The sequence below is a fragment of the Chlorocebus sabaeus genome, chromosome 3 (assembly GCF_047675955.1).
Source record: "Chlorocebus sabaeus isolate Y175 chromosome 3, mChlSab1.0.hap1, whole genome shotgun sequence".
Taxonomy (NCBI): Eukaryota; Metazoa; Chordata; class Mammalia; order Primates; family Cercopithecidae; genus Chlorocebus; species Chlorocebus sabaeus.
Genome location: NC_132906.1, coordinates 8,008,972 through 8,032,659, shown reverse-complemented (window position 1 = coordinate 8,032,659; position 23,688 = coordinate 8,008,972). Strand labels below are relative to the sequence as shown.

Here is a 23,688-nt window from a genome sequence, read left to right as displayed (position 1 = left end):
TTTTATGAGCCAAATTCCTTGATCACTTCTAGTGCTTGAAAGTCATCTGTCATCCAGGAGCTTCATAAACATTACATTTATTTTCTTTTTTTCTTTTTTTTTTTGAGACAGAGTTTTGTTCTCGTTGCCCAGGCTGGAGTGTAATGGCGCGATCGTGGCTCACCGCAACCTCTGCCTCCCGGGTTCAAGCGATTCTCCCGCCTCAGCCTCCAGAGTAGCTGGGATTACAGGCATGTGCCCCCACACCTGGCTGATTTTGTATTTTTAGTAGAGACAGGGTTTCTCCATGTTGGTCAGGCTGGTCTCAAACTCCCAACCTCAGGCAATCCACCCGCCTCAGCCTCCCAAAGTGCTGGGATTACAGGCGTGAGCCACCATGCCCAGCCATTTAAATTCTATTTTCTTCTGGCTTTTCTAATGTTTGACTGCGTTCCTGCTATTAATTTACTATGTAATCATGCAGAATTTGGGTACATCCTAGCAGGTATCAGGCTACATAAATGTTTCCCAAATTTCAAACCAGCCATGCGACAATACTGCCGAAGAAGCCCATTCGGATTGATCTGTGCTATTTCCTTTGTCATACACATGCTTTCCATTTAAGTGTGAGGTCAAGGGGATATCTACAGACAAGGGGTATACACATATGCATGTGTTAGGGTCAGCTTCCAAGTTCCTTTATAAATTTAGCCTCTCTCTGTCCTACGTTAAGGATGAAAACTAAAAACTGCTTTCTTTCCCACACATTTTTGGGAATTGGGTATATATGGGGTAGAAGATTGCGGCAAAAATTGAAGGGAAGAAGCGTATGGGGGTTCCCTGGGAATCTTTAGGGACGGGTCAGGGAAACCAGCACAGGAGGGCACTTCCCACTCAAACACTCCACGGGGTCGCCACCTCCACTCACGCCTCCAGAGCAGTTCCCTTTCACACAGGCACTCCTCAGGCTGCTGGACATGGGCAGGATCTGCCTCCTCACTTTCCCGATTCCTCAGTTGGCCAGTAAGTGCCAACTGAGTGCCCACCATGTGCCAGGCACTGTTGTAGGCTCAGCAAAAACACCACTGAACAAAGACCCTAGACCCCCGATTGGTGACAAATATTCTCAAAGATGACATTGTGGCCTTCGTGTAATTGCAGCTGTTGCCTACTGATTGCTAAGCGCCAGGGATTTGGCTTCTTTATCCACATCCACGCAAAATCACCTCATTTAATCTTCAAGACAACCCTTGGCCTGTGTTAACACCATTAAGAGTTTAAAAAAAAAAAAAAACCAAGAGGCTCAGAAGGGCTACATGCCTACACAAAGGCGTTAAGTGACAGAATTGTACCCACACCAGGCCTGTCGAGTCCCACAGCCTTCAACTACAGGTAGAGCAATAATTGTGCAGAGATTAACATGGATGTGCTGACCACCTGTGATTTATTCTCTAATTCCAGCAATCATTGTTAAATGGACAATTAATCTACATACTCTCACATGAACATTTTAGAAGTACTACATTCTATCACATAGGACTTCCCATTGTATGTACCACCCTAACTCCAGAGGGTTACTTTCTCTACTTAATGCCACAGCACTGGGAAACTGCCCCCCTAAGGGCCCCAAACAGAGACACTGTCCAGCAAGGAGGCCTGCCCTCTGCCAGCCTGGTCCCTGCCCTGCAGATGTTGAACCATCTCGACGTGCTGGCTCTCCCCAGCAGGCTGATAAGATTCCCTAACAGACTGGTTACCATCATGATAAGAACAGCATTTGTTACTGATGGAACTAGCAAGGAACGGTCTGCCTGACACTGGCAAGGTTCCGTTCTCAGGCCAAGCCACGGCTATCCAGCACAGCCCTCCAACAGGTACCACGCAAAATGAGGGATGCACACTGTCACACTGTACCCGACATGGAACCTCCAGTGTTTGCAGAAACTGAGTGTGACAGGAGGAGAGTTGACATACATATGAATTTTCTCTGAAAGCAGTGTAAGAATGACTTGTCCTAGTTCTTCCAATATCCAGCAAGCACAGGGAAACATCCGAGCGGGATGGATGTAAGGAGGGTGCGGTCAGTCAGACTCCAAACATCCAGGGATAAGCCTCGTGCACGTCCCCGACTAGGCTGACACGCAGCACGCGGCGATGTTTTGGTAAGGTGCACTCTACCGCCGCCACTGCCTTGACTGAAGGCCCGATAGCCCCCTCCCCAGCCGCACTTTCCACATGACACTGGGTTTCAGAGGAGTCTGAAAAAGCCAAGACCTAGGTCTCCTTTCCAAATCCCACATTCCAGCCTGGTGATGGTACCTGACGTCTCAGGGGTTCTCTGCTCACATCATTCCAGACACTATCCTCTTAGGAGCAAGAAAGTCAAACAACCTGATTCCTACAAAAAGCTGGCAAAGGAGTGACTATTAGAAATGCTGCCTCATTTCTCCTCTAGCAATTGAGTCATTTGCATGTTTTCACAGAAAATGAAAATAGTTATCAGGAAAAAAGAAACAACAGTATTTGTTTAAGGGAGGAGGACCCTCAATAAAATCTAGAAATTGTATTTTGATTTTATCTCCAAATGGAAGCTCTCCCTACAGATGGCAGAACATCACAGCACATGGCAATTAAGCAAATTCTAAATCCATCCTGCCAAAGATTATCTACCACTTTGTCTAACTGATCACAACTAAATGTAATATAAATCAATCCCTCCCTCCAACACTGCCTCAACCCAAGCACAAGGTTCTGCATTTTAAAAGTAGGCAGGATGGAGTGTATTGATCAGCAAGATTAATCCTGAAATAAAACCCAACAATCTGCCTCTCTCTCTCATTGGGCTTTAGGGGAACATGCTACAGGAAGGGCTTCCACCCACCCCCGTCTGTGGATCCTGGTCATCCGTCACAAACTTTGTCCCTGAACAACATACGCATCTCCCATATTCTACCCTTTCTCCTGTATGTTTCTCTGTGCAGCTCCTTAAAGAAACACAGCCTTTCTTAACTCAGTCCCAGGATGATCTACCCCATCATCCTGCACAAGTTCAATATGTTTTGCAAAAATACAACTTTACCTCTGTCGTTAAGTCTAATAATGGATACTTCTACTCTGCATGCCACCGAGTTCTGCAAACTCATGAGAGCCTTCATTACCATAGCTTAGAAAGCTGCCAGATGTCCACACACATAGGGCCTAAGCAGCCAGCACACGCCTAATTCCCCAGTCCTAGAAAGTAAAGGAGCATTCAGATAGCGCCAGCTTACGAATGGGGCTAAACACATTTTTCCACATAAGTGACTGGACTGTAAGGATGAGGTTCCTGAGTTAGTACCCAAAGTTCTTTCATTCATTACGTCTCTGAAGAATGCAGCCATGCCTGCCTACTGTAGGGACTGTCTTCAGACATCCAACCACAGACAATGCCACCAGCAGCCCACAGTTCCCACTGGGCCCCAGCCACCCCTGTAGTACCAACCTCTGAACAGGGCAACACAGGGTCAAGTCCAACCTGGTTCTAGCCCCACTGGGCCTCAACTTCTCCTTCTGTAAAATGCAGCCAGCAGCACCTAATTCAGGTTGTTGTGAGACAGCAAATATGATGACTGCACAGGGCCTCCCATGTAATTATCTACTTCCCCCTTTCCCCAAAAGCAGCCTGTCTTGAGTACTTGCCGTCTCCTGCTACTAAAGTACTCTTGCTTCCCTTCCTGGAGGGTTACCCCACTTGTTGGCTGTCTTTACCGTCTCCCACTCCTCTCTCCACCTGAGTGGCAGCTCAGTTCAGGGAGTGTGTCCTGGAGGAGGAACTGACAGATCTGACCTCAACTCTAGCTGTCCCGTTTCCTCACCTGGTAAAACTCACCCTTTATCTGAACTTCATCCCCACCCACCCTGTCACTCATCCAGCTAAATCTTCCCTGTTCTTCCAGATTTTGCAGGAAGCTCCCGGACAAACATACACGCTACTCCCTGTCCCCTCTCCACACAACAGTCTGAATTAGGGGTTCCTCCTTCATATTCCGATAAGCCTTGTACATGTCCTCTGGAGAAATTAACACATTCTGTTTGAAAGTGTATGTCCCTCTCTAAGTGCTAAGTTTGAGGGTGGGGGATAGATGGTGGGCACATGCTATAATTTTATTGTCAACTTCCAATGCAGCAAATCTTCAAAACACATTTGATGTTGCCGTAGATAATGACAATGATGTTCTGCCTGTCCTGCCTGCCTGGGAGGTAGTGGATGAAGAATGGGAGGAAGGACAGCCAGGGACAGATTAGAGATACAAGTTTAAATAACTATATGAAAGAACTCAGTCAACTAGTAATTGCTATGCAATTAATATAGCTTTGTCCAGCAGGTCAGTGAAAAAGACAAATTTGCAATTCCAAGGTTTTTTCTTTAGACATGGGTTTAATTCCTGAGCCATAACCCCAGTATAATATGTTTATATAAACTAAAAATCTGATGTAAGGTAGAAAAGTCTTTCAATCCTACATACCTTCATTCAAGAATCCTTCCTGTAAAATAATGTCAACTTAAGGGAAGAGCTACGCATCCTCAAACTCCCAAGCTTATGAAGACCCAGCCTCTCAGGGAAAGGCACATTCCCACTCATGGGCTTTCTCCTTCTCATTTTTCAATTAGGTCAAACCCCTCTACTTTATATCCAGAGCACCACACAGCTCTCCTGCATGGTACCTACTGCTGTTGCAATCGTACACTTGTGCTTTTAATGAGATTTAAAACAGCAGGGGCCAAGCATGGCTTTATATACCACAGTGTTCTTAGTGCCCTGTCCAGGGCTCAGGGTATGTAGCAGAGACTCAAAAGGATTTCTGGAAAGAATGGAAAGGTAGATGGATGGATAGATGATGATGGGTAATGCTGGAAATACCGAAGTGAACCTGTAAGGTAAGATTCTGTGCAGAACACTGGAGCAAACTTGAACATAAGTAGGCATCTCTCCTGACCTTGATTTGTTCATATTCTCATTCCCTAAGTACTTTCTTACATAGTGATCATCAAAGCTCCATTAACATGTCCTTCAGTGCTTCCATATTACTATGCCAAATGTATTTCCATTCCCTTCTGTATTTACTAAACACGTGAAAAGGGCAGTTCTGTAGTTTGACTTTCAAAACCATTATCTATTTCTGCCTTTTCCCCAAAGACAGCCTGCTCTCTGGTACCGGCTGCCTCTTGATAGGAAAACCCTCTTTCTTCTCGGATACCTCTCTCCACATGTGTAGTATCTTTACCTTTTCTTTCAAGAACCAACTTTGTTCTTATCCGAGTCTCTACTCCATTTCCCACATGATTATCTTCCTAAAACCTGATCTCTGATCTTCCATCCCTCCAGGAAGTTCATGAACCCTTTGACTTTAGCCTTTCAGATTTTTAAAAAGAAGAATCACTAGTTGGATGGGCATGTTTCTACATTTAAGAAGACTTGCCTTTGTCTTCCAGAACTATCATCTTCACAAATTTTCTCAGTTGGTACAACATTCCCTGTAGGAAGCCGCCAATTCTATACCCGAGATGGTTCTTTGAAACAGTATTAATAGCTACTGTAAATTAGAGCCTAAATTTAACCTGTCTTAATACACTCAATGCCAAGGTCTTCCCCTGCCAGGTAAAGCAGGCAAATGGGCAATCAGCCCCTTCAGGAAACACCAGCTCCCCACTTCCTTAGAGAGTCTAGGGTGAATCTGCTCAACCACTCAGCTGTTTTGATTTAGTGGCTACGACGTTGTGTTAGCACGCTATAAATGACAGGAGTCTCTCTCCGCACAAGTGCCTTGCTTTTTTGGTTTGGAGTTTTAGTGGAGTTTCTTTGGGAGAGGTTGTTTGGACATATTGCAGCTTAACAAAATCATAGCAAAAAGCAAACAAAGATGTGAAACAGTACTCTTTATTTTGGCAGGGGGCAGGGGGGTGGCTTCTGTTCTATGGCCAATGAAAAATAGTCATTTTTTAAATCCTCCTTAGGCCATTTTCAGTTTGTTGGCTAGCCATAAATGTACAACTTGATATTCCATAAACAAATTTGTCAGAGAGATTTCCCCAGATAAGCGGCAGAGTTCTGCAAATATGCAGATGCACACAACTGCAAACATCAGCACCACTGCTGTTGTTGTTGGCAAAGTGACAACAGAAGCCCTGTTTCCAGCTGATGGCCCGTTATTGCCTGGGCTTCCAAGATCCTGCCAGGTTCCCCAGTGGGTCTATCTGTTCAGCCAAGTGTCAGGCCCTTGGAGACACCCAGTCTGACCAGCAATGAACTGCAGCCTCAGGATGTGTCAGACTGAGCATGCATCCCACATTGTTGGCTGCATTTGGGCCTCGCCACTGCTAAAAAAAGATTTTATGGACAATCTGGGACTTCCCTACATATGCAGCCATCCGTTTACTCAAACGATACTTAGTGTGCCTAAATGTGCCCTGTGTCCAGCTTTGCAAGTCAGCAATCTTCAAACTGGAGCTCACAGACACATTTCAAGGGTGCTCATTTTAAGGGAATCGGTTTACAGAACCTTACATTCTATTTGTACTTTTTCCTAAAATTGTTCTGCCTGGGAACATTTTTTCTCTCACAACTACCCATCACATCCTCAATCTTTCCAGGGTACATAGATGTGGGGTATAAAACCTTCCAGTGACAATCATCAGAGAAACGCAAATCAAAACCACAATGAGATACCATCTCACGCCAGTCAGAATGGTGATTATCAAAGACAAGAAACAACAGATGCTGGCAGGGCTGTGGAGAAATAGGAACGCTTTTATTCTGTTGGTGGGAATGTAAATTAATTCAATCATGTGGAAGACAGGATGATGATCTCTCAAAGACCTAGAACCAAAAATACCATTTGACCCAGCAATCCCATTACTGGTATATACCCAAAGGAATATAAATCATTCTATTATAAAGATACATGCACGTGTATGTTCGTTGCAGCACTATTCACAATAGCAAAGACATAGAATCAACCCAAATGCCTACCAATGATAGACTGGATAAAGAAAATGTGGTACATATACACCATGGAATACTATGCAGCCATAAAAAGGAATGAGATCATGTCCTTTGCAGGGACATGGGTGCAGCTGGAAGCCGTTATCCTCAGAAAACTAACACAGGAACAGAAAACCAAACACCACATGTTCTCACTTATAAGTGGGAGCTGAACAATGAGAACACATGGACACAGGGAGGGGAACGACACACACTGGGGCCTGTCGGTAGTGGGGCAGTCTAGGGGGAGGGAGAGTGTCAGGATAAATAGCTAATGCATGCTGGGCTTAATACCCAGGTGATGGGTTGACAGATGCAGCAAGCTACCATGGCACACGTTTACTTAGGTAACAAACCTGTACATCCTGCACATGTATCCTGGAACTTTAAATTTAATTTAAAATAATGACTAGCGCCTGTGGGATGATAGAATTCTGCTACTAAAGAATAATCCATTAGAATAAAATAAAATAAAATTCCAGTGACAAAACCACAATTCCTACTGGCATATCAATAAAGATTGGTATATTTATCTCTTGGGATCTAACCAAAAAAGAAAGAATCTACTTTATTTGGCATAGAGGGAATTACTGCAAGGCACTGATTAAACCAATGAAGGAAGAGTTGGTAAACCAGCTGGGAACCTCAGAGAAACCCCAAGATGAGTAAAGGGTGGAAGCTAGCACCACTCCCGAGCTAAAGGGACAAAAGGAGGAGATGTGTCACCAGAGCATCCCCAGGAGGGAGGTGGAACCACCATGAGCCCATCCAGTGGGAGCTAGAACTGCCAGGAGACTAAGCTGCTACTGGACGCCTCACGGAAGTCAGGGAGAGGGAAGACAGTGTCTGGCTCCTCCCACTGAGAGTCTCTCAAATTACCCGGGGATCAGATTCTACTGGCTAGACTGAAAAGAGGGATGTAGTTGGTTTTATTTCTTAAATGTCAATGTTTACAATAACCTAGGGATTACTTCGCAACTTTTAAAATTTATGAGGAACCAATGGAACTTTTAAAAATGGGCAGGTATATATGATCTTTCAAGGCTTTTTAGGAGGTACATGAGCCAAAGTTTAAAGATCTCTGCGCTGGGAAATAGAAAGATAGAGAAGAGCTATCCCTCCCCAAATGTGTTCATGGACTAACAAGGCAGAGGGGAAAAGGCAAGACTGAGCTGTGGCTCCTGAGAGGGCTTCACACTCAGACAACTCTTACAAACCTTCTGGGAGGCAAGGATTGTTGTCTCTGTTTTACAGATGTGGGAACAGAATCTCAGCAGGTCATTAAGCTGCCAAAGGCCAAAGTTGCCAGCGACATAACTAGAAGTAAAAATCAGACATCTTTAGTTCCACGATTTCTTGTGGAGAGAAATAACTCCCTGGTTTCAGATGCACAGAAGCAGCATGTTATAAAATACTCCACAGGAGGGTCTCCCTGACTGTAATGTGCATACAAATGACCTGGGATTCTTGTTCAGATGCAGATTATGATTCCAGAGGTCTCGGGTGAGTCTTGAGATTCTGCATCTCCGAAAGCTTCCCAGTTGATGCCTCATTTCAGACCACGCTTTGAAGAGCAAGTCCCTCAAGCAGTGGACACTAAGCTTTCTCGAGTGGACAGCCCTAACTGTAAGAAGCTTTGAGCACACATCTCCCAATACAAGTATACTTGCTTATTCATGCATTGTAGATTACATGTATTCTGACCAGTAACTACTGCAACAAGCCATCCTATACAGATAGCACAAGATACACTGTTAAAATAATAGCTATGAATCCATATTTCAAATAATCTTCTTTATGATCTTGAATTCTTTGGCCAACTTCTTATCCAGTAGGATTAGGTTATCAGTTGTTTTTATTTGGCTAAGGCAATTCTCACACAAACAGTAGTAGAAGGAATATAAATTCTGCCATCTCTTTGATGCTCATTTGCACTTTTACTTTCTAACATGATAGTCAATCTCTGGTTTTTAAGCCACTTCTCTATTTCGTGAAGGTCAATTTGGTTATAAAAAAATAACATATGGCGGGCGTGGTGGCTCACTCCGGTATGCCGGGCATGGTGGCTCACTCCTGTAATCCCAGCACTTTGGGAGGCCGAGACAAGCGGAACATGAGGTCAGGAGATCAAGACCACCCTGTCTAACACAGTGAAACTCCATCTCTACTAAAAATACAAAAAACAGTAGCCGGGCTTGGTGGTGGGCGTCTGTAGTCTCAGCTACTCGGGAGGCTGAGGCAGGAGAATGGTGTGAACTCGGGAGGCGGAGCTTCCAGTTGAGCCAAGATCGCGCCACTGCACTCCAGCCTGGGAGACAGCGAGATTCCGTCTCAAAAAAAAAAACATACTGTAATTTGTAAATCTACTCAATCCCATACACATATGCGACAAAAAGGACAAGGGTATGAAGGTGTCACTGTTTCCCCTCCACGCAACGGACCTTCCACCAGCTGCCTCAAGACACCTCGGTTCAGAGACTTACAGGTTGCCCAAGTGAGGCCAACTGTGTCGGTCCTTATAGCAAAATATAATAAAAGCTTAGTTTCTGTCCCATTGGCCACCCCCAGCAGAATTTTAGGAGCCTTCAAGGCATCTACTCCGGCCACTGCCATTCTAGAGAAGAGGAATATGTAACCAGTAGGAACATGGAAAACAAGAGATCATTTTCACAATGCAACATGCTGCTGCTTTCAGGATCAAATACATTTTCAAAAAGTTAACAAAAGCATAATCAGTGGAGAAAACATTTCAGATAGGACTTTTTACCTCTTGAAAATTAAACTCCTCTCCTACCACACACTCATACACTGAACTGTCCCCTCCCTTTCCCACTTTTCAAGATTTAAATCTCTTCCAACCAGATCCAACACGAAAGCATCTGAGACAACAGAACATTCAAGTAACTGTTAATTAGAATACAATCTCAGACCTTTTTCAGATCATCAGATGCCATCCATCCACAGGAATCCGGCACGGAAGTTTTTTCCAAGGAATGTATGTATGTATGTATGTATGTATGTATGTATGTATGTAAGACAAAGTCTCGCTCTGTCACCCAGGATAGAGTGCAGTGGCGTGATTCGCCTCCCAGGTTCAAGCAATTCTCTCTCCTCGGCCTCCGGAGTAGCTGAACTACAGGGGTGTGCATCACACCTGGCTAATTTTTGTATATTTCGTGAAAATGGGGTTTCACTATGTTGCCCAGGCTAGTCTCGAACTCCTGACTTTGGGTGATCCACCCACCTCGGCCTCCCAAAGTGCTGGGATTACAGGCATGAGCCATTGCACCCAGCCTTTTTCCAAGGAATTTAAAAATTCTGTAAATTAGTGTTGCTCAGAAACAAATACATTTTTAGCCTCTCAAAATAGAGTCCTGGAAGACCATTAGCCTCCCTTTTCACAAACTGCTGCAGACAGACCTCCCAGCTACTGTGCCCACACCATGTCTGTATTACTTTCACTCACTTTTTCTTCTGACAGATATTTAATGAGTGCCTCCTGTGTACCAGACCCCACCCAAGGTGTGGGGAAACAGCAGACAGTAAGAGCCACACTGTCATCCTCCCAGAGCTTCCATTCCAACTGGAAAGACGGATGAACAAAGGAGTATGTGATGTAGGGAGAATGCTCTGAAGAAAGTAAGTCAGAATAAAGAGGGCAGGGAAGGCAGAGGGGCACCAGATAGTGTGATTAGGTGAGGCCCCTCTGAGGACGGACATTTGAGCCGGCGGAGAGGAGCCAGCCCTGTGCTAAATAGCAGGTAGGAATCCTGCAAGCAGAGAGCACGGCAAGTGCAACCCCTGAGACAGGAAGATGACTGAAGGCTCTAAGAACAGCAAGGAGGCATCAGGAGCGAGGGGGAGTGGGAGAGATGTGGGGTTCAAGTCTCGGTGTGATGGAAAGCAAATGTGAACAGGAGAGTGCTATCATCTCACTTAGGTTTTAAAGACTCACGCTGGCTCCTGTGTGGAGAGTCGACTTCAGGAGGGAAGAGTGGAAACAGCACACCCCTACGGTGCCACCTCCTCCAGGAAGCAGTGCCCCAGGCCAAGCTGGGTGCTAAGTCCTACTCAAGTGCTCCTACCCACTCAGATACATCCCACAGGGCCAGGGGTGGAAAGTGACATTTCGGGGGTCCTCACTTGCAGAAGCCCCTTCAACATACACATTCATCTCTCTACCTCCTTTAGTAATTTTGCATATTTTTTAAGGAGGGCCTCTGGAACTGTGTGAACCTGGTCAGAGTCCTTTTCAGCAGGTACCAGAAGTACCGGATCTATACTCATCCATATTTCCTCTTAGAAGCTGAGTGCCTGGAAGGCAAGGATCATATCACATATACTTTCATATCTCTAACACCTGCATAGTGCCCAATTCGTTGTAGTCACTCAGTACATATTTTCTTAATTATTTGCAAATACATGTGATGATTTGTTTTTGAAACAGGTTCTCTGATTCCTTTTCTTTGTGGATCAGCAATACCACGGCTTTGGGAACCACTGGTCACTTACAATGAATTCCATCAAGGTCAATGGACAGATGTATGTGCTTACATAATGGCATTTAAAAACACAATGCTGAATGTTTCAGAATCACCAGGCCTGCATTTGAATTATGCAAGGTTACAGATTTCTTATTCCTCTTAGGTTCACTCCAGATATTTTTATCACTTTTCTCTACTTCCTATACCAACATAAGTAAAGGCCTTACTGCTAAGAAACAAGACAAAATAGAGTATAGAGACAGCCCTCAGAGACACCTCAAAGCCTTACAGAACAAACAAGCTTCAGGCAAGAACAAGCTTCCATCCTTTTCAGAATATGTTTTAACTTGCAAATAAATGATCATCCTCATTTAACAGGGATATTCCCCTCCTTTCTGGCAACTGAGAGATACATTCAGCTGCACACAAAAAGGGGAAATTTTCATCTAAAAATAAATGAAACCATGGTAAACAGGCAACTGAATTCTGAATGCAAAAATCAAGGTAAATTTTCTCTACCCAACCATCTCATATGAATAGAAAACAAGTGATTGTAATAAGAACAGGTATAATAATGAAATTTTATACCCAGCATGAGATTTTAATTTTAATATATCTGTCTGAGTTTTGCTATCAAATGAATCAACTGCCTAAAGACCAGTCTCCAGGATGGTTTCGAGACATCCTTAAGACATCCTGCACAAAGAATGAAAGTTCTCTGTAACAAAATTAAACTTCATTTTTACAAGTCCCTTCTCCCTCTACTGTTTAACACTTCAGTGTTAAGCATATCCTCTGGGCAATTTATGTTTTTAATATTGCTCTTGTAAACAGTGTTGATCAGAACCCACTGCTGCTGGGAATTCTACACAATATTGCAAAGTTCTGAGTTGAATCTAGAGAGAAGGTGCCCGGTGAGACTGACAGAATGCTTCGCCCAGCAGGGTTGTTGCTGGCCAATTAGCCAAGCTTGGCCCCTCTCCCTGAATTTGCCACGAGCCAAGATCAGAGCACAAGAAGAGACACACACACCTTCCATGTTGCACCTGAACCCTGAGAAAACAGGGCTGGCTTTATTCCACCTGTGTCCAAAAACTGGGATGGGGCTCTATACACAGGAGAATGTATCTCCGTCTAATGTCAGGATGGCATTTACATTTTTGTCTATTTCTAGAGCTTGCGGACAATATAAAAGTACTCCTTCAGGTCCCTTTCTTTGTCCAGGTAAGTACTATCAGAACATTCAAAGGCACCTTACACCAATGAGCAGACTGCTGTGTACAGTCTCTGGCAGGCGTCCATCCAATGGGCCCTGAGGAACCAAAGGGAGATGCTCTCCCATCCTTATGGCCTGTTCCAACAACCACGAAAAGATGAATTTGTCCCATTCATTGTTTTGAAGCACCTGAGGTTTCTATAGAATGGAATCTGATAAACCATGACAGTACCTTGTTTCCTGGATGTGGAGGGGGTAAGAGAGGGGGAAATCAGGTTGTTAAAGACTTTTCATGCAGGAAAAACTTGGGAAGGGCTTCATACAGGCTGCTGAACTTAAGCTGAGTCTCGGAAAACTCAGAGGTAGAGAGGAGCAGGAAAACAGCATTCTAGACAGAAGAATGTCATGGTCAATGAGAGACAGGCAGCACAAGGCATGTTTAGAGGAGAAGAAGGAAAGTCTGGCTGGGACAAAGGGTTCAAGCAGGAAAACGGTGAGAGAGAAATTGGGAAGTCAAGCACTTGGCTTTCTCAGCAGAGCCAGGACAGATGGCGTCCACGGGGCAGGGCAAGGTAATTTCTGAGCTGGCTGTAGTTATGTCTGTCTGTGCCCCTAGCCGCAGGTAGTGCTGCTGTAAAGCTCAGTTTCTAGTTCTCTAAGGACTCTGTATGATGCCCACTTATTTTCCTATCACAGGTTTGTGTTGAGTTTGCTTTTTGGTGCAGCTGTTTGCTTAGAGCATATTCCTCTGTGGCTCCAGACCAACTGGGCTTTCATGAACTTCTGCCATGTTTTTGCCTGTTCAGCTTTGCAAACAAGCTGATATTAGAGTTGATGACTTTCTATCTTCTCCCTCTTAGAGATCCAGGTGTCTTATTTTTACTGACCTAAAACCTGCTTTGAATCTTTGAAATGACTCTCATAACCTCCGGCACATATTTTCCATTTATCTAACTCTGAAAGTACAAAAGGAGTGTTTGGAAAACAAATAAAACGCTATTATCTCCAGGAATATATGCACTTAATCATTCAACCAACAAATACATATGAATTGTAGACTAGGTTACAGGGTCTGTACTAGACACTGGGGATACATTATTAGTAAAGTTCTCCAAAACATGCTGAGCGATCATCAAAACTATTCACCTGATGGATTAAATCATAACAAGGCTGTTATAAGAAGACCATGCAGCAATACGGGCTATTCATCCAGACTAGGGTTTCTCTACTCTGGCACTACTGGCATTTGGGGTCGTAAGATCCTTCACGGGGAGCTATCCTATGCATTACAGGACGACGAGCAGCATCCTTGGCCTTTTCCGGTTAGACGCTAGTTGCACAGCCAAAAGTGTCTCCAGACACTGCCAAATGTCCACTGGGAGAGTGGGCAAATCCTTGTAGGTTGACATCTAGACCATTCCGGCCAAAAATACCTCTTCGTCAACAGCAGAGGGGTTGGCAGGGAATAGGGTGGGGTTAGAAATATCAATTATTATTATAAAGTGATAACAGAAATGTTTACTGAAAGACTCTTCTAAGTTAATTTTCTTTAAAACTCAATAATCACACCCCTTGTTATTGAAAATACTTCTGATTTATATTCATCTCTTTTCCTACCACATTACATACCACTCACACACCAGGTACCACTAACATTACAACAAGCTTGTTTTTATTATTTAATCCATAAGATAAGTAGTATAATTTAATCCTTTTGACTATTATCATTCTTATGGTATCTAATACTATTTTTCAGAAGAGCAATTACTGTCATACAATATTACGGATATAAAACATCACAATCAAACCAATATTGGCTGACCCCCATACATATGAACCATGAGTGGCTTAGGAAGGATGGAGAAAAGGGGTTTGTGAGTCCCACCTCTGTGTTTCCCCATTAACATTCCTTTAAACTATTTTTTTGAAGTTGTTTGTATATTGGGCTATCCCAATAGATGGTAAATTCTTGGAAAGCCGAAATCAAAGTTCAACCCTTTTGACGTTCTCAGCATCTGGCACAGTGACTATCACAAAGCAGGCATTCTATATATATAAAATATATAATATATAATGTATATACAATGTACAACGTATATAATGCATATATTTTTATATTTTATATATACATTTTAATATATTAAATATATTAAATATTAAATATATTAAATATTAAATATATTAAATATTAAATATTAAATATATATGTATATATAAATATGTATACATCTATATAAAACATATATTTATATATATATTTTATATATGTTTTATATAGATGTGGGAAGGCTCTTATATTCCTGCTAATAAATCGGGGCATTATCCTGCAGATAAATGTATGCGGAGGTCAGATGACAGGAGGGCTGAGCCTGGCCAAGGCAGAGAGCCCTGGTGAAAGCCCACCTTCGACAGGGTACAGGCCTAGCTACTCGCCACCTTCCGGCTCTCCTCCCAAGCCTGAGCTTTGCATAAGATGGGCGCCCAGAGACTGCATCTATGGGAGGTCCATCCAGCATCAGAAATCATAACTCTGAGACAGCATCAGTCTGCAGGGCCGCTGCATGGTTTCCTTGGACACTGCCCTAGCAGGACTTGAGACCAGCCAGGAGATGGGCCTGGGAGGTATTGAAAAAGCCAAGAATGAAACAAAGTCTGGGAAGACGCAATCAAGAGAGACACAGATGGAAGAACGAGGTCACAAAGGAAAGGAAACAAGGCCTTCCCTGCAAAACCACCGTGCCGACTCCTCATCAATTCGCCAGAGTCACAACAAGACAGAGGACGCAGTGGAAATTGACAGGCACGGAGGAGAGGTACAAAATCACAGTAAGTCTCGAAAGTCTCAAAAGTTATCCTCAGCGTCCGCTAGAGGAATCCAGGCCTGACACGCCACTGAGTCCCATTTCTAGAGATCCTCTTACCTTTTCCTTTGGACCACTTGCCTCCCTCTTCCTTCGTGCTGAGGAACCCAAAATCAGAGCTCCTATGCCCTGTGTCCCTCTATCTGGGAGGCAAAAACTTAGACTCCACCCTCATCCCCACCTTCTCATCTGCACTAGAGCCAAACAGAAGAATCAAAGGGGCCAAAAAAAACCTCAAGTGATATTGACTTTATTGTCAGAAACTCTATATTGTTCATGCCTATTTGAATATCTTCCCACTTTGTCAAAAAAATATTACCTTAGATGATTTTCTGGCAGGCTTCTCTTACCATCCTAAATACAGTACGGCACACTGGCTCAGCCGGAACCTAACGAGGACATGAACTCTTCCACTTCACCCCCAATTAAAACTATGAGAACCACAATGAATCTGGCCCTCCGCACTTTGCTCAGAAAATCCTCATTTGATTCACCAAATGTTTATGGATCCCCATTATGTGTAAGACACTTTGCCAAATAACGTTGGGAATGAATAAGACATGGATACACCACTGAGGAAGCATAGGGCCCAGTAAGGAAATAATGTCCGTTCACAAATAACAAGGTACAAGGTACTGGGATGCATGAGGTATGAAAAATCGCCATGGAGCTAGGAGACACTAGGGAGTTTCATAGACTATCAATTTTGTTATGTTTGCCTTTGAGAGGGAAGATGAGACCTGATACCCTCTTCCTATTAAGATTCATTGTTTTGTTACGAGTGCATTTCCTTACTAAATGAAAGACTACTTTATTTTCTGAATGCATATACAAGAACTGCTTCTACATGAAGCGGAAGAAGACATGAGTTCTTCTGACAAGCAGTCTATTAAAAATGCACTGTAAGTGGCATATTATTTGCACATCTATAATCGTCTGTGGAGATTAACCTGCCCTGATAATTTAATTTCTCCTCAAGAGGAAAGAAGAAAACTACAACTAAAACATTTAAAAGCCACACACAGCTTTTGACTTGATGGACCGAGAAGTATATCTGTATGTCCTGGTGGATGTTAAAATGCTGGAGTGAACTGAAATGCCTTTTAGAACTTATAATTAGCCAAGTGTTTTCAATATAATTCTTTCATGTTCTTCAGTTATTACAGAGACCTGACAATTCCTTTAAACTCCAAAGAGAGAGCTGCCCTGGATTGGGAGACCTCAAAACCTTAGTTTAGATTTCCCCCATGGCCTCTCACGTGGGTTCCATATTTAAGAAATGTTCGTTCATTAACAAACTAGTTCAGATCAGTGCAGTTATGTAAATGCCTAAACATGATCCAAAGTGGCAGGCTATAACTCGAGCAGCTCTACTTCCTTACAGGACTCTGTTTAATACGCCCCATTCTGAAGGAGGAATAAATATTTTTTAAGAAAAAAAAACTGCATATATGTTTTTAAGCAAAGCAGTTAAATTAGCAAGTCTAGTAATGTCAGATTCTTAAAGGAGACTTAAATGAGGCTTCATTTGGAAGTGAGAAGCAACATTCACTTTGTAGCAGGCACTGTTATATTACTGAGTGCTCTCCCTTCTCACTTCATGTAATCCTTAGAGAGCTGCAAGCCAGGTACCATCCCCTTTTAAGGTAAGGAAACTGGGTAAGGAAACTGGAACATAAGCAAAGTCACATACTAAAAAATGCCAGAGCTGAGATATGACCCAGAGTGTCATCAAAGTCTACATCGTCCTTCTTTGTGGCTATCTGATGACTTATGTACCCTCTTATTCTGAGCAGCATGTATAGCAAGTTGTCTAGGTTAAAAAACAAAACAAAACAGAGAGGGAACACAACAGGGACCTCTACCACAAAGCTGGTCCTTCCATTAGTAAGTTTTACACCATAAAGGATTTTTTTTCCTTCCAATTTCTTTTTTTTTTTTTTAGTAATTAAATATATTTTATTTCTAAAATAGTATGCATACATAAAATAGAATTAAAAAGTTAAAGAGATAGTAATATACTGAGTAATTTTAAAATAACATAGGTAAGCAGTTTGGAATGTTAATAACTTAAAGTATTGGCTTTCATGGGTATATAGGGCATGTTATTTTAATCCTATGAGAAAAACATCCTATTTGCTTTCGTTTTAATGCCCTCTTACGGACTTCTAATTCTGTTTATCCTGATTCAGGCCTATATAGTTCTTTATATTTCAAAGTGATTTGAAATAGTAAACATTTCTCAAATGTCAAAGATAGAACATATGTTTATACTTCAATACTCATACCTAGCTTTATGCGTTATAATGGTTGACTAATTTGGATTTTTTTCAAGTACTGTGAAATTACCTATTGTATTATAACTTAGAAATAAATCAATTTAAGATTTATTATATAAACTAAATTATAGCAAATGTAAGTTACAATACCAATATAATGATAATGCAATATAACATCATTTCCAGCATATTTTTTAAGGAATGTGGAATTCCTCACATAATGTCATGGTTGATGGCTGTCTAAAGAATATGAGGCTCTCTGTGGTACCGAAATATTCCATTTTCTTTCAGGCATTGGTGTAAATGTGCATGATAACTGCTTTCATGCAGATGAATGATAGAATAACATTTTAATCCTCACTCTAAAAGAAGTATTGGTCACAGAGAAAAGTGACTTCAATTATTTTCTAAAAAATAAAAGGTGAAGGAAATTGTACTACTTATAAAGTGGTCATTGCTCACATAGTGACATTTCATTCAACATACATCATTCTAAAAATATAAAATAAAATAATTGACCGTCACCCTGATCTCTCAGTACGTCTCCGTGCTGCTGAAAGAATAAGCAAAAGACTAAGTAAATCTCGTTTTCCTTTGAGATGAAAAAAAAAAAGAATTCTACTTCCCAGAGATATAAGATTCAAAGCTGCTTCATTCATTCTAGAAACATTTCCTGAGTGCTCAATGCACGTTAGGCATTTATTCGTCAAAGTGTCAGGAAAATGGTAGTGAATAAACAGACAAAATCCCTACCCTTGCGAAGTTTACATTCTAGTGACAAGTGGAATCTACGGCCGAAAGATGAGAAAATGTTGCTGGCCAGGAGCGATGGCTCACGCCTGTTACCCCAGTGCTTGGGGAGGTGGAGGCAGAAGGATGGTTGTTTGAGATCAGCCTGAGCAACACAGCGAGACCCCATCTCCACAAAAATTTAATTAAAAAAAAAAATTGGCCAGGCCTGGTGACCCTTGCCTATGGTCTTAGCTTCAAGAGCCTGAGATGGGAGGATTGTTTGAGTTCAAGAATTCAAGGTTACAGTAAGCTATGATCACACCATCACACTCCAGCCTGGGTGATAAGGTGACATCCTGTCTCTAAAAAATAAATTAATAACTAAATTAAACTAAAATTTTAAAAAAGAAAATGCTGGCCAGGCACGGTGGCTCATGCCTGTAATCCTAACACTTTGGAAAGCCAGGGCAGGTGGATCTCCTGAGCTCAGGAGTTCGAGACCACCCTGGGCAACATGGGTGAAACCCTGTCTCTACTAAAATACAAAAAAAACTAGCTGGGTGTGGTGGTGTGCGCCTGTAGTCCCTGCTCCTCAGGAGGCTGAGGCATGAGAATTGCTTGAGCCCAGGGGGTGGAGGTTGCAGTGAGCCTAGACTGTGCCACTGCACTCCAGCTTGGGCTACAGAGTGAGACTCCAACCCTCTCTCTCCCTCTGTCTCTCTCTCTCTCACACACACACACACACACACACACGCACACGCACACAAATGCTGCAGACCCCTTCCTCCCTCGCCATGTGCCAAAGCTGCTCCCCAAGCCATGTGGGGTGGACAAAGTCTTCTGAAAAGGCCTTTCTCCTATCCTGGCATCTCAGAGAAATATCCCCATATTAGCAACTGAACATTAAATACACACACACACACACACGCACACACACAAGCAGCATTTTAAAAATCAGGACGCTAAGTACAATGAGGAACAACTACATAAATATGACAAAGAATTAAATACAAAATCCCTTTCAGGCAAAAGCAGATGTTAAAAAGCCATTTTTTAAATGTCATTTAATTCATTCTCCTATCTCCTAGACAGAACCAAACTCAACCTTCAAAAGAAGAACATAAATGATCTCCCTATGCAAACTCCCCAGCTTCTGCCCCAGGAAATCGCAACCAAATGGCTGATGTCAGCTCAGGTCCTCAGTGCTTCTACAAGGAGAGGGCAGAAATCACTGTATTAAGAATGTGCAAGCTGAAGCAATAACTCATATAACACTTGAATAATTACCCATCCATTTTGAATTATTCTGTAATTCCTGTGATAATTTCAAATATGATGAACTCCTTTGACATAATATGAGTATTGCAGGAAGTTTTCCAGGATTCCCATTGTAATTCATCATTAACTGGATGCATGTTCAAATATTACACAGCTCCCTGCTATCTGCTTCTAATAGCAGGAGCACAGCCACTTCGTTTGCCTACTGGCATGCTTACCCAGTTAATTTCCAAAGATGACACAGTGCCAGCATGACCCAGCCCCCTGTGTGTGCCCTGATGACCTAGTTTAATAAAATCTGGCCTCATATCAAACAGATCACAGGTTTAATTCCTGGCTACAGCAGCTACATAACAGTACATACAAGAGAGTGGTGCAGGGAAAATTGCACAGTCTTATGCACCATTTAAAAATGGACAACAAAGAAGCTTACATGGTTTCTATCATCTTAAGAGAACTGCCCATGTGACATTTACTGAATCCACCACTCCCTTTATCCCAATAACCAACATACTAAAATTCTGGGCTCTGGATCTATGAATTTAAATATTAAAATGCGTTTGGTCTTTTTTTTTTCCTCCTGTGTTTTCTGCCTAATGAAAAAGATGAATTAGGGAAAGGATTAACCTTACCCTGCCTCAAAAAACAGACTCTGTGACCGTGGTGCTTCTAATCTATTCTTGAGGAGAATTTTAAAGCAGAAAATAAGATGCACACACTGCTGAGTTTCTTCACATTCTCCAAATCTGAGGTATTTCAATGATTTAGATACTTCTGAATCACAGGACCTTCTCTGATAGAAAAATTTTAAGAGAAATAACCTTCAGAAATCTCTAAGGTCTCTAGGAAACCAACTGCAACCAACGATCCCCTCACATCTCATTATGTGGCACAAATTTAGTTCTAGGATTCCCCTGGCCTTGTTCAGCTGGTGTCCTCTAATGATAGAATTATCTGCTCAATTTTAAAGCAGCTCTGGGGGATAAGATGGGCTGGTCTGAAATGCATATTTGAGAAATGAGAAAGACATTAAAGAGTACAGCCAGTCAGGTTCCAAGGAGGCCAGAAAACCTAGTGGCAACGGGCATGGCTGGCTACAACAGTAGCTCCACCCTTCACCTCTCAGAGCTGTAAAACGAGAGCCACGGCAGCACCTCCCCGGATGGGGTTCCGGGCTCAGCACAGTACTGAACTAGGAGCACCCACTGTACGTGGCTGTTACTAGCATCTGCACAGGGTAAAGTCATTCTGTCCCATTAAGCATGCATCAAGCACACGGTGCTCTATACCTAATCTAACAGCCACTGCAGGATAACTCACTAACTCCCCTCTCAAACGCTGCGCTATCCTAAATCTCTCTTGCTGCAGAGTATATACATCTTTACAGAATCACCATGAACAACCTCTTCTTTAAAAGAATGCGGACAACTATTTGGACCATGCAATCACAAATTATTTCAATCCAAAAATCATGAAGATTCAGGACAGTGAGAATACCAGATCATCATCAAACCTATCATTCTGTTTCATTTTAATATTCATTAAGCCAGTGTTTTCACAAATATTCCCTCTGTGTTTTCTAATAAGGAATATCATTCTCTCTACTGAAAGATAAGGAAACATGAAACACAAAATTATTAGCTCAGTATCACAGGTGCCAAACATCAGATTCAAAGTGCCTTCATATTCTCACTCCCCTTGGTGTTCCACAGGCAAGGATAATATCCACAAAGTAGAACAGACAGCTAAACAACTGTAGGGGTGGGAGGAATTAATTGATCTAAGCCTTCTTTATCTGGTTTCCCTTTTTCCTTCTGCCTCCTCCACTTTCTTTCTTCAAAACATAGATCATTTGTGTGTTGAGGGAGCAGAGGGGAGGTCGTTTTAGATGTAAATAACACCGGGGCAAAAATGGTTTTTGAATGAATGGTTTTTGTAATCAATCATGTTTCTGTGCTTCTGTATTCAGAGTATCAAATCCTCCACTATATACATAGAGGGGAATGGGGGAGAAGGGGATAAATGATACAATAAGAAAACAAACTTTGGCCGGGCACAGTGGCTCACGCCTGTAATCCCAGCAGTTTGGGAAGCTGAGGCAGGCAGATCATGAGGTCAGGGATCAAGGCCATCACCAACATGGTGAAACCTCATCTCTACTAAAAATACAAAAATTAGCTGGGCGTGGTGGCACGCATCTGTAATCCCAGCTATTCGGGAGGCTAAGGCAGGAGAATCACTTGAACCTGGGAGGTGGAGGTTGCAGTGAGCCAAGATTGTGCCACTGCACTCCAACCTGGGTGACAGAGTGAGAGTCCACATCAAAAAAAGAAAAAAAAAAAAAAGAACGAACTTTGCATCCCACAAAGAGAGGGCCCCTTGAATATCCCTCTGGTCAATTTGTCTCCAGCACCCAAGAAACCAAAAGCTATTACTTAGGCCACATAATTTCTGTCCACAGCCTGGCATCTTTTCCATCTGTCATCTCTTCCTTCTTATGTGTCTTCAGCGCCACAGGGGCAGCCGCCAGCCCTCCACTACCAACCATCCAGCCACTCCAGCGGCCACCACCATCCTCACCACCCCATGACCTCCACCACTTTCACCATGACTCCAACTACCATGATTGCCACATCCACCTACCTGCACTGCATATGGCTTTTTCCCACATCTGTTCCCATTTCCTCATTAACTTTCCAATCACCAGTCATACACTCCACCTGCAGCCCCTAAATCAGGCCCCAAAGTATTTCCACATCCCACTGAGCCTGTATTTGTCAACCAATATCTATCAAATACACCTAACAGCAACATCATAGCTTTTGGTTTCATCAGAAGATTATTTACAAAAATTTGTAAGTAATGAAGAACCATCCATTATGAATGCACTCAACATTCTGAAAGCAAATCTCTTTTACGGAGAAAAACAGTCCAAGTTTAAATCATCTTTGAGAACAAGGACACCACACAGGTGGTGATCTATAGAATGAAGCTTTCACGATTAAAGTAGGGCGAATCTGAAAGCACATACTATAAATCACCACATGGCAGCAACTCAGTCATAAATTTAGTTTAAAGCACAGTGTAGGTGTTTCTTTCCTAGTTTTAGCCCTAGAAAGTTCAGGCTACCCCTTTGGGACCCCAAACCTATAGCTACTGTGCTTCCGATAAGTTGCTTTCAAGCCACCCAAGTTTCTAGTCAAAGCCAAACCTCAAACTCTTGTTTCTATCCTCTGTCCCCTATGACTAGACCTTAATAAAAAGTGTTCCTTCCTTAGAGTCTATCATGAGTTGAATCCCAACAAGGCAGAGCCAACCTGCCAGTTGCTCAGGTTGCGCACTGCGGAAGAGCACCATGTTTAAGGAGGCATCAGTCTCATCGCAAGCATCTCTCTACTCATTTAAAAGCTGTTCGTATTTTTATTAACACTTTGATGATTTAAAGATGGGTAATTTGATTATTTGTATTACAATTTTCTAGCACATGGCAATAAAATGTCTTGTACTAAAAATCAGTATAGCTGAATAATTTCCCATCAGATGGAAGTGAAATGTCTTACAGAGGGGTGCCTTGGTCTAATTTGCACAAAGCACCATATGGGCTAGCAGCAGCCTTCAGAAAAGCTTCCCTCAAACGTTTTAAGCTTTCTGTGGTCTTGGCTGTTCACTAAAGCTTCTGCTCTTAGTTTAATGGACTGTTTGCACTGCATTCACTTTTTTCCTCCCAATCTGGTCTTCTTCCCTCAGTAACTTCAGTTATCAAGCACATCCCCTACTTAAAGCTCGTGTCCCATGTCTGTCCATTAATATGACTAAACACATGCTAACATGACCCTT

The 23,688-nt window shown here is 42.5% G+C and overlaps 1 protein-coding gene across 6 annotated transcripts in view; it reads right to left on the bottom strand.

Moving 5' to 3' along the window:
* The window catches only part of MTUS2 (microtubule associated scaffold protein 2), a 636,712-nt gene that overhangs the window by 593,281 nt on the left and 19,743 nt on the right, over positions 1–23,688 (bottom strand). The gene's annotated exons all lie outside the window — the stretch shown is intronic.